The sequence below is a fragment of the Pseudochaenichthys georgianus genome, chromosome 3, assembly GCF_902827115.2.
Source record: "Pseudochaenichthys georgianus chromosome 3, fPseGeo1.2, whole genome shotgun sequence".
Classification (NCBI taxonomy): domain Eukaryota; kingdom Metazoa; phylum Chordata; class Actinopteri; order Perciformes; family Channichthyidae; genus Pseudochaenichthys; species Pseudochaenichthys georgianus.
The window spans coordinates 10,069,992-10,082,927 of NC_047505.1; positions in this window are offsets into that span (position 1 = coordinate 10,069,992).

Sequence of the window (12,936 nt, forward strand, 5' to 3'; positions counted from 1 at the left end):
AGCAATAATGTAGGGAACGCTCCCAAGCAATGTAGGGAACGCTCCTCCAGCAAGGTAGAGAACTGTGGCGCATCGGGTGATGCACGCACCTCGCGCCGCCCCGGCCTTTCCAGCAATGTAGAAGACAGTCACAAACAACGGGACGGCGGTGGTGTGAGTTAAAGATATAGACAAAAGCTGTGACTTTCTACCTCTCAGCTGCACAGATCCAGCCACCCAGACACGGGGGGATATTTACACACACACCCGCGGCTGCTGCTGGCCCCGTGTTCGCAGAGGCGATGGGGGAAATATTCTCGGGCTGCTTAGTTTTAACTGCTGTGTTGGCCGCTGAAACCCCCAGAATTCTGCGATTTGTCCAATACAAATCTTTACATTGCTTTCATACAGAAGCTCCACTTTGCTGATGTATTTCTTTAAGGTTACTCTGAACATAAGCTGTGCATGCTTGTATGGTACTTCCGTCCCAAGCAGCATACACAGAGACAATCAGCCAAATGTTCATTAACCAAAAACCGAAACACAACCGCTCAGTTTCACAGGTAATTTTAGGATACCGTCAATCACAGATTCTGGTAAGGCAATGTCCAAATGTAGATTTGAATTTACACTTAGCAGTTCTGAAGATTTGTTGGTATCCTGCCGACAACGCCAATTTGTAGGGGAAACTTCTGCAGCAATGGAGAGTCAGGACTCAGAGAGACATGAGGAGAGTTGGAGTTTTGATGTCAAACAATGATGTTTATTACTAGTCAACGGCCGGAGAATTCATAGTCACAGCAGCAAAAGGTTCTGACTGCACGGGTGGGTTGTCATGTCGATTCTGGCCAGCCTATCTCTCGATAGACCTTTTAACTAGTTTACAGAGAGTTAATGAGCATATTGGGGAATGGGGCGTTAACACCTGGGAACACTGAATATATCCCGCAACTGGAAATACTCAATCACTGCTGTGTTTAGAAGCCAGCGTTCTCACAGTCGTAAACCCCCCATCAGGACATAAAACTGACACTTAAGTGCTGGAGCACATTCCTTAAAGGAGATAACAGAATATTGGTTGGTTATTAACGTCAACAGGCAATAAGGTTAAATATCTAGGAGTAAAGAAATAATTATTCCCTCACAGAACCTACTTGAGCAGGTCTCCCTTGAAAAAGAGATCAATGATCTCAATGGTATACACCTGGATAAATAAAGGTTTGAAATGAAATAGAGAGTTAATACAGAAAATACAGACATTGAAAGTTGATATGATGAATGCTGACTGTGGTCATAAATATGTTGTGCACAGGTAAGATGACTGTAATGGTGACGGAATATAGTACACACAATACTAATGTGACCACTAAAGACATGTGATTGTTTTGCAGATTACACCATATATGGGTTTGTATGCAAGGCTGACGTGCATGTATGTATGTGTTCGTAGCACCACATATAATTCTGCATAATCATTATGGTAACATGGAACAATATATTTTCGTTGGAGACTCCCGATGTCATTGCCCTCTCCCGGGGTAATATTTCTCCCGCATTTTCCCGATTTCTGACCAAATCAGATGTACTCACGCCTGTTTCCACTCGGACTTTAATACAGCTACACCATTGTTTGGTTTCCATAGTAGCGCGTCTCTTTAGCAGAGCGCGCAACTCAAAGTCTGAGAGGGTGAGGAAGATAGTCACAGAAAACTGAACAAGAATCGACAACTCGACCCTCTGCTCACTCCTTTCCTGTAAAATACAGGTCCAGCCCACACATACGCTCCATGGTGCTACAGGCATTGCACTTACAACTACAACAAGCATGTAAATGTTAATCTACAGCTCCGGCGATCCACTAGCACCCGGAGTCTCCCCCTGCAGACGCAGCCATCCTCATCAACTACTCACTGTAGCGTCAGCTTGGATACGACTCCAAACAACTCACAGACTGCATCGGGCGCTGAAATTGCCGCCCTGTGACCATCAGATCTGACGACGCTGATTGGCTGAAATTATGTTTCAGTCAGCAATGTGTTGGCTGCTGCTGCTCTGGCTGAGGGCTCCTTTCTTACCACCCGGACGAGAGAGGGTAATGATACACGCTGCGGCCAGGCAGGCAACATGTGACTTATCAGTAACTTTAGACATCGTAAAACAATTTGAAACGAGATTTGATTGTAGATTATACATTTTACTGATACCAACTATATCATATTTACCTTGTTCATTAAAAATAAAAAATAAAAATATATTAATTCTTTTAAATATATTTTTTAATTTATTTTTAATTTTGAATGACAATCAAACATGTGGGAAGAGGGGGGCAGCGCCCCTAGCACTCCTATGGGCCGGCCACCACTGACAGGAACCATTACAAATGTACGTTTTTTTAAAGAAAAAAACAACAACTCACTGATCTCGATTGTATTAAGTTTCGTGGCCACAGCCCGCCAACTTCTTCATAATTAAGGCTTTCACAGTGGAAAAGTCCACAGCCCACCCAGGTAGGACTCAACCAAACTAGGTAAAACACTGCAGGGCCGAAAACAAGCAGAAGACATTGTTCAAACCCCACCGGCAAACTACCTACCTACTACCTCTGCAGGGGCCGCATGTGCAGTTGCCCCAGTGGCACCACCCGATATGAGCAGCTGCCATAACCACAGCGCCTGCACGATGATCTACGCTGTTACAAACTGCATGTAGCTGGGCTGTCTGTCTGTGTTCAGATAGAGTTGCTCGCACACTGTATGAGTCAATTTCAATCTCTAGATATTCCTCTTGTTGGTGAGGCAAAGGCTGCATGTCTTATATTGCTAACCGGAACTTGGTTAGGTGTGAGATCAACAGTCATCAGCTTTGTGGAAAATAGTCCATTCTCTTCAAACAGCAATGCATATGAGTTTGAAAAAAGCAGACCCACTTATCACGGTGGTGCAACGATTGTGAGGTAAGAAAGGCCTATGAATATCGGAATGCCCGTGTTCTGTACTTGTAGGCTGAACGCAATAACTTTGTTTCAGGGATACCTCAACATAAAAGTATCAAAATGAGGTTGATGGTGGTGAACTAATTGCCTTGTTGCACCAGCTCAAGTAACCGCTTGATGGTGAGCATTTGGAATTTTTGAAAAAAACGCTTTATGCATGTCATTAGTATGATCAAGACACAACCTGTTCAGTTTGTATCTCTGATAAGAGGTAAAATCTGCATTACATTTTGTGTAAATTCAGTGACCTTACTATCATTTCTCCAACCCACCCCATTAATTGCGATTCTATTTCATGCCACCATTAATCATATGTTATTTATCAGTGTAAACGACGGAACAGGTCACCACTTTATTTGAAGGGGCGCACACATGATGAAGTAATGACAAAGTCCTGCTTAGTTAATCAGGATTACAACACTTTGAATTCAACGTAATACAATGTGACGGAGCGGGTCACAGAGTGACTGACTCCGCCACTGACAGCCGACACACACACCAAACATTTCGGAGAAAAGGGGAAGGCGCATCACTTCCATGTTTTAAATTCCTGAAATGAACCATGCAATTTCTTATTTATTTGACGTTTGTTAATTATGGGTGTTACGTGCCGTAGTGTGTGTGTGGTCGTGTGTGTGTGTTTTCCTCTCTCTCCCTCTGATTGTCCCCAGGTGCAGCCTCTCCCCAGGTGATCCTAATTGACAAGCAGGGCTTCCATATAGGACCGGAGGAGGACGGCAGTGAGGCCCCTTCTTTCTCTCCTTCTCGTCTGGCTGCATGTGTGCAGCATGTCTCTGTGTGAGACCCAGCATAGTTGTGTGCTATTTATTGTAAGCTTGTTTTGTAATTTGGCTGGTGAGCCGCCTTACTTATTTTCTAATTAAAACCTCACTTAAACTCCTTCAGCTTTCAGTTTCCTCTCCTTTTTCTCTCGTCCGGCTATCTTGTGTGTCGCTACTTCCCTTGGTACCCCTAGATCTACAAGGGAACGTAACATGGGGGCTCGTCCAATCTTTGAGACAAAGAGTGAGTATTTGGTTGTTGGTTAGTGTTGATATTGTGTTTGGTGGTGAGCAGTAGTGTATAATATAAGTGTAGAATTGGCTGTGAAATTATTTACTGTTGAACAGCTTCCTCAGTTTAGACAGGGGAGTGTCTAGCTGGACTGAATCAGTCCTTCCTTCAGGCACTCATTTTTTATTTTGCCTTTTTTATTTTCGGGGTAATCCTGGGTGGGGATTTATTCCCTGTTGGGGGCAGGCAATTCAGGGTTTCAGCCGCTGATGTTTGCCTTTAAAGTCGCCTCGAGCCCGGCACGCTCCAGAAGATAGTTAGGTAAAGTTTGGTAGGCAGGATCTGGGGAAGTTTGTAAATAAATAAATAATAATATTTGTAAGTAGCCGTTGCTAAGGATGGCTTTTGTATTGGAGAAGTTTGTGGCCAGTCCTACTGTGGGTCAGCTAGACGGGTGCAGGAAGGTTGATTTGCGGTTAGTTGCTGACCATTATCATGTTTCTGTCTCCTCGGCTCTGGTAAAAAGTGAACTCAAGGCTACTTTGATAACTGGACTAGTTGAACAGGGGGTTTTGAGGCGGCCTGCTTTAGTGGAATCTCCTGGCACGGTGGTTAAGAGTGCTACGGAACAGGCAAACATTTTCACCACACCTCAGTTTGACTCGTTTTCGGCAGGATCCTCACCTACGGGGTCTAAATTAGATGCCAGGGTTAAAGATGCGTATGGCTCGTCTCCAGTGTGGAGAGGGGTCTGCCTGCAGACCTCCACTCTCAGGACAGTTCCGGTGCAGACCTCCACTCTCAGGACACCTCCACTGTCAGTACAGGAAGTGCACGCTAGGAATTCCAAAATAAAATCACCACTATCAGTACAGTGCCACTTTCCAAACAGGAAATGCACGCAAATACAATCGGATCGTGACACTTAATATAATACATATGTATATGTATATGTATATATATATATATATATACGGACATCTTGTATTGTAGTTACTATCAGTACAGCCGCAGCGCCACTTTCAGAACAGGAAATGCACTTATTATATACATAAAGTATATATATAGATATATAAAAATAGGGACACCTTGTATTGTTTACTCTCAGTACAGCACCACTTTCCAAACAGGAAATGCACGCTAATACAACATAAAATAGCACTGACACTTATTATCTATATATATATATTTAGTTAGATAAATACGACATCTTGTATTTTAGTTACACCCGCTAGACAACAGTGGAAGGTTCGAGAAACAACCGTGTTTGCCGGGTGCACCGCGACGGAGGTGGAGAGGTTCCAGCTGGGAACCTCCACCCCGCTGCGGGACCCCTGGACGGTGCGTCTTGGTCACGCTTCATATCGGCCGGCGCGGAGGCCCTCCGACATTGGGTCGCGTTTGCCATTCGATCAGTGAAAAATGCAACAACAATTGTCAAAATCTGTTAATATATGGATGAGTGTGGGGGGGGGGGCTGGACACAGGCCGTGGGGGGACACCCGAGACCGGGCAATGTCCCCGGTAGAAACCGGGTGAAATAACCTAAAAAATAATAAAACCGGGGAAAAGTGTCCGAAAATAGGCACTCGTGAGGAGGGCAGAGTCCCCTGTCAACTCCCGTTACATATCTCCATGGTGTCATTAGAGCGATAAACTTTTACGAGAACCAGGCTGGGGGGGTCAAAAGGGCTTGACCAAGGCCGACCCAAAGTGCACGGTGGTCGGACTCATCACCTCCGTGATGAGTCTCCATTGTGATTTGAAAACTTCCATCAAACGAGTCCTTCGGTGGGCGGGGGAAAAAAGCGTCAGAATCGTCACTTCCTGTACTGACAGTGGAGGTGCCCTGAGAGTGGAGGTCTGCACCGGAACTGTCCTGAGAGTGGAGGTCTGCAGGCAGGCTCCCATGCCAGTGTGAGAGGGAGGAGCGTGAGCGAGAGTTTCAGCTCAGGAGGGAGCTGGAGATCAGGAAGCAGGAGCTGGAGATCAGGAAGTTGGAGGCAGACACTGCTGTCCGGATGCGTCAGCTAGAGCTCCAAGCAGCTGTGGTGGGTGATTCTGCCATTACACCTTCAGGTTCTGCTGCTGTTTTTGATGTTGGTAGCAACATTCAGCTGGTCCCTGTCTTTCGTGAGTCGGAAGTGGAGATTTTCTTTGGTGCATTTGAGCGCATTGCTGCTGATCTGCGCTGGCCAGAAGACGTGTGGGCCATACTTGTACAGTGAAAGCTAGTCGGCAAGGCTCAGGAGGCTTGCTCTTCTCTTTCTGTCGAGGATAGTTTGGTGTATGACAAGGTGAAAGGTGCTATTCTCAGGGCATATGAGCTGGTGCCTGAGGCCTACAGGCAGCGTTTTCGCGGCATGAAGAAAGCTTCTGGCCAAACATACGTGGACTTCGCGAGGGAGAAGAAAGTCCTCTTTGACAGGTGGTGTAGAGCATGTAAAGCGGATGACATCGCTTCAGTATGTGAGCTGATGATGTTAGAGGAGTTTAAAAACTGTGTACCGGAGCGTACGGTAGTCTACCTGAATGAGCAGAAAGTGACTACCCTTCAGCAGGCTGCCACTCTGGCAGACGAGTCTGCGCTGATACACAAGAGCGTTTTTTTTCAGCGGGACACTTATCGGAGAGCTCCTGATAATTATGTTCCCTGTGCCAGTGTTCCATTGTTAGGTCCCAGGATAGACAGAGCTTGTTATTTTTGTCTTGACCCAGGTCATATGGTAGCAGACTGTGCAGCTTGGAAGCGAGAGCAGGCCACCACTATGGCGGATGAGGAAGGGCTTGAGCTATCACACAGTGGTGTTTTGGCTCAGAGCGATTCTCCTCATCGTTTTGGTTTCCGGAAAGCTCGTAACAGGCGTGCCACACATGCTCATTCTGCTTCTCTTCCAGGACCCAAGAAAAAGAGATTGTGTTTCTTTTGTCTTGATCCTGGTCATCTAGAGGCAGAGTGTGTAGCTCGGAAGGAGCAGGTGGCAGCTGCTCTGGAAAAGCCAAAAGACCGGCACCCGGTTGCGATGCGACAGAGTTGTGAGTTGCAGTTAAGTTCTGCATCCGTCTGTGACAGTGCTGTGGGTGTGGGTGTTTCCGTCTCCGAAGCGGTGGGTGTGGACCTAGCTCAGAGCGATGTGGATCTGTGTTCAGTGAGTGGTGTGTGTGTTGTGTGTGTTGCTCCGGTGTTGGCTGCTGGTGAGCAGTATAAGGTGTGTTTTATGGGGGGAAGTGTTACGTGCCGTAGTGTGTGTTTTCCTCTCTCTCCCTCTGATTGTCCCCAGGTGCAGCCTCTCCCCAGGTGATCCTAATTGACAATCAGGGCTTCCATATAGGACCGGAGGAGGACGGCAGTGAGGCCTCTCCTTCTCGTCTGGCTGCATGTGTGCAGCATGTCTCTGTGTGAGACCCAGCATAGTTGTGTGCTATTTATTGTAAGCTTGTTTTGTAATTTGGCTGGTGAGCCGCCTTACTTATTTTCTAATTAAAACCTCACTTAAACTTCTTCAGCATTCAGTTTCCTCTCCTTTTTCTCTCGTCCGGCTATCTTGTGTGTCGCTACTTCCCTTGGTACCCCTAGATCTACAAGGGAACGTAACAATGGGGAATTATTATGTTAAGAGGTGGTTAACCTGTTTATGTTTGGGTCGGATTTTTATGTTGAAATGTGGTTTGAAGTTTAATTGTTGTCACCTGTTGACGGTAAGCCTGTGGGAGGGGCTATGAGCTCAAAAGGGACGGGGTTTGGCCCTGGAAGGGATCCAACCTGATCTCACCAGAATGCGTGACTCCACCACGACTCCTTAACACCGCATTGCGTGGTGGACTCACGAACTTTGTTACATTTACGTGTCTGCACCACGCAAACAACCCCAATGTAATTTTCCCCTTCGATTCGGAGAAACAAATATGTGTTTAGGATGGCCGAAGACACTACATTACCCAGAATCCTCAGCTATCGTTTGGGACTACACCATGTGCTTTGCTTGACAAACCCCGTGATTTGTCCTCAAGCTCTGTGATTGGATGTTGGAGTGGCAGTGCGCGAAGTTTACGCTGAGCGACAAACAGCATTTTGAAATGGAATGACACCCATCGACGGCACACTATTCAAAACAGGAATCGAACGTCTCCTACCCCCCCCCCCCCCTTAGGTCACAGGCTCCTCCAACAGTGCGACACAATAAAACAGATACACAGAAAAGTGCAAGTCAATACAAAAAGAAAAATAGTAAAAAGTGAAATAGTGCAATAAGAGTCTATACAAGGGATTGGAATATGATATATTAGACAAATTATTTATAAGTAGCAGCCAGATTAATGCTATGGATGTTATTTCAAAGTTCAGGTGTTTAATAGTCTTATGGCCTGTGGGATGAAACTGTCCCTGAGTCTGGTGGTTTTAGTCCGGATGTAAGATAAGATAAGATGGTACTTTATTGATCCCAATTTGGGACATTGTTTTTGTTGCAGCAGCATAAAAGACAAGGCATTTTACAATAAAACAAAACCACAAATAAACAAGAATAGAAAAAAAAGAAAATAGAAAATATACATGTAGATATTATATATGCAAATATACATATTCAAAAATATATGACAATGGAATATCAAATATTGAACGGATTATATATGTATAAAATGTACAGCAAGGTTGTATTACAAGAGAAACTATGGAGCAGAGAGTTCTCTTCCAGCCAGAGGTGATTTATTGTACAGAGTTATTGCAGTGGGCAGGAATGTGTTCCTGTATCGGTCCTTGTGACAGCAGAGCTGCAGCAGTCTGTTGGAGAAGGAGCTCCGTTGACTGTCCAGCTGCAGGTGGAGAGGATGGGTGGGGTTATCCATCATGGACAACAGCCTGTTCAGTGTCCTCCTCTCCACCACAGCTTCAAAGGGGTCCAGCTTGATGCCGATGACAGACCCAGCTTTCCTGATCAGTTTATTGATCCTGCTGGTGTCACCGGCTCTGATGCTGCCCCTCCCCCCAGCAGACCGCAGCAAAGAAGAGTGCACTGGCCACAACAGACTAGAAGATCTCCAGCATCTTGCTGCACACGTGGAAGGATCTCAGCTTCCTCAGAAAATAGAGTCTGCTCATCCCCTTCTTGTACACAGCGTCAGCGTTGATCCTCCAGTTCAGCCCATAAGTGCACTCCCAGGTACTTGTAGTCCTCCACAACAGCCACATCCTCTCCTAGAATGCGGCTGTTGTGCCAGACGGCAGCAGACAGAACAGTTTGTGGCTGGGGTGATGGGGGTCTTTTATAATCCTGAGGGCTTTCTTTAAGGTTAACCAGGTATTTTTACTCCACTACATTTATTTTAGTTACTTTACAGATTCTGATTAATGATGTGAAATATAAACAACCCTTAAAGCAGACTTTAGTTACACCTGAGTAAAATTCAGGGAAGGTGATTGTCAAGTGCCAACAATCAGGAGAGATATTTGATTGGAGGACTGTCCAAAGCTTATCTAAAGCCAGTTGAGTAGCACTTGAAATGTTTTGCTCTATGAAACCTGATGCACTTTATGATTCTGTTTTCTTCAAGCTTGTATTTTGTTGGTCGAATACACTTATTGTAAGTCGTTTTGGATAAAAGCGTCAGCTAAATGCAATGTAATGTAATGATTGTTGGTGCTTGAGAAGACTAAATATTTATCTGCATATCCCTATAAAGTATATACATTACTCGTTATTCTCTATAAATAGTTAATTAAAAACTGTATATAATTGCTATTTTGGACATCCCTTTTCAAGATTTGAATATTACTCTAAACGTGTAATAACGTGCTTTAACCAGTAGGAGGTATGGGTTAAAAACATAGGTTAAAAAGCTGTCAAGTTTACAGTGTTAACAAAATAAAATATACTGCTGTTTCTGGTTTAGTTTACGACGGATATATTCTGTTATTGTTTTGATATTTGTAACAAAAAAGCGATGGAAAAACCCCACAGCAACACAGAAAAGATGGTCTTAACATGAGTAGTTAATAAAAAACAATAATATCAAAACAAATTATTACTACTAACTTTATTGTGAAATTAAAACAGAACGGTAAAAGAATAGTTTCCGGTCTATTTTGAGGCCAGATCTCTGTAGATAAATAAAGAACTACGACTGATGTGTAATATTTACAATGCATTCATGTGATGACTTTCAAAGAGTAAAGCAAGCACTGCTGAATAAAGTATGATTTGATCTTTTACGAAACGTTTTTTTTTCATATGGAATGCAGTTGGAGGTCAACCAATCACAGAGCTTGAGGCAACGCGGAACAATAGCTGAGGATTCTGGGAAGTGTAGTGTCTTCGGACATCCTAAACTGAACAAATATTTGTTTCTCCGAATCGAAGGGGAAAATTACAAAAGCATTGCACACAACTTAAACCAATCAATGTTGTGTAATCAACAAGGATAATCTGGTGTTTTTGAGTTGATGAGTAGTGCAGATATCACTGTAAAATCAATCGACAGTAAGGGGAATACTTACTTCCGGGGTAAAATCGTCCGTTATCCAATGGGAATGGATGCTCACATTGCTCTCCGTAATACAATAAAGGGGACATGATCAAATCGGAATATAATGTGCTTTTAAAAAACGTTAACTGAAGGGAACAATCTATTTGACACAGCTGAAGCTCTGGCCTTCCTTAAAAACTAACTAATTTAATAAAAATCACAGTTATATTACACACAATGCACTGTTTTTTTAGAACAAAAATTCGTAACTAATGCACCATAATACATTCTGACAAAAAATAAAAATTATTATGAATACAAATCAAATAAAAGAAGCCTCCCGTGAGTTACTACAAGCTATAAAGTAGATTTTTAAAACGTTTTATAGAATAAAAGCTCACTGCAGGACGTTGTAGAATTGCGTGTGTGCACCACGACAAAAATACGTTAAATGTAACAAAGTTCGTGAGTCCACCACGCAATGCGGTGTTAAGGAGTCGTGGTGGAGTCACGCATTCTGGTGAGATCAGGTTGAAGGGATCACTTGGAAGAATGTTGCAATGAAGGCAACAGCTGGGACATGTTCAGGAGATGGTTGCAGAGAAGGCAACACCAGAGCATGTTTACTCTAATGAGTGATGGACGGCCTATTTTGGGTTTGTATTTTGTTGTTTAAATTGTGCTGGTTCCGTTTTTTGTTTTTTTTGCTGTAAATAAAGTTTTGGAGCGTAACCCAACCGACTAGGCCAGTGTTTTTTGAACGGAGAAATAGAGCCCCGTCACATACATGCACTGCTGTGACCGACCGAACGGGTCACCACTGTATTTGAAGGGGCACAAACATGATGAAGTAATGACAAAATAATGCTTAGTTAATCAGGATTACAACACTTGGAATTGCTGTGACTGGTCCGTTTGTTGGCCTGTCATTAACTGCAGATCTATATGAAGAACACGTGAACATCACTAATAACTCAGAAGTCATGATGATTGAGATACCTTAGTTAATGCATTAAGTAATGCATGATATACTATTAATCTTTGTGCATTACTGATAGTTCATGAATTACTAGATGAATGAATTCATGATGATTCATGTACCCTTACCATAAAGTGTTACCGGTAATCTATTGCTTCCTGGGATGATATATCCAGAGTGAACGTTGTATGACTTGAGTGAATATCCCAGCTCTCTTGTCCTGTCCATGCATTCTAAAGGTGCATCGCCACTCTCCATAAAACTGGGTCTGGGGATGAGCAACAAGCTGGAAAGCAGAAGCTAAGAAGCTGTGATATCCCATTTTCCATTTTGATTTTAATAGTGCTTCAGTCCTAAACGTCAGTCTTAGTTGATTAGGTGGGGCATTTTGCTGAAGGGATATAAACAAAACGCCTGTTGGCAGCAGCTGCACTAAAATCAAAATATCAAATATACCAGCTTCTTTCAGACATGGACCTAAGTTTGTACCTAAAGGAAATCCAATGACCATGCTACCAGATCCCTCGTTTTCAGTGTTTGTTGGCTGGACATCTCGACACACTACCACATGTCTGTTCTTGTCTGGTCTTTTTCAGCTGGAAATGAGGGCTAGTGATAAAATACAGTATCACCCAGAGAGTCCTGTAAAGGGCGGAGCCTGTGTACATTTGTATCGGTACTGTGGATTTGGATAAAGTGCTTTACAGATGCAGTTAGTTTTCTAATTGGTTAAAATAACTTTAATAACATGCCAAATGAAAACATGTAAATAAGGAAATACAAAATGGAATCTATCTTGGTGCCAAACATTCTTTATATATACAAAGACAAGTAATGTGTTGCTTCTCATTGAATATACTGTACCTTAACGTTATTTAGGGTCATTTGGGCCTCTGGATTGGTTTTTGAGCAGGTCCAGATAATGCACTGCTTAACAAATGCAAATCCTTGAATTGTCTGGAGGACAATCATTTCACAGTCCTTGAAACCTTTAATACATTTCTGTTGTTTCACTGTATTTTCCCGGAAGATAAGAAAAGCATTACTGTTGAAATTGTGGAAAAACATGTTTGCTCGTGGGGTGCCTTGTGGTTTCTCTGGGACCATCATCCTCATCACTATCATCATCATTGCTGCAATGGGACTCCATTTGGCCAATTAGCCCAACGCCAGAAAATGCTCCTATTATTCCCCCCGGATGAAACACTGTCAGGCAGAGGAATTTGTTAGCAGATTATACTACCGTGACATTCTACCACATGACTCTGTTTAGAGCGACAACATCTCATAACACATGTAGCGGAATGAGAGGCGACAGTTGGTGATGGATTGAGGGAGTGAGCGAGGGGGGGGTTAGTCCACGAGAGGACCGAGTGTGTTCGCCCTTGGCTCCATGCAGCAGTTTTTACAATAACAATTGGAGTGTGTGAGATATAAAAGCTAATGATCAGGTCTGTCATATTTGCATATGCAAAGAGCAGTGGGCTGATTGCTTGCACGAAACGGCACT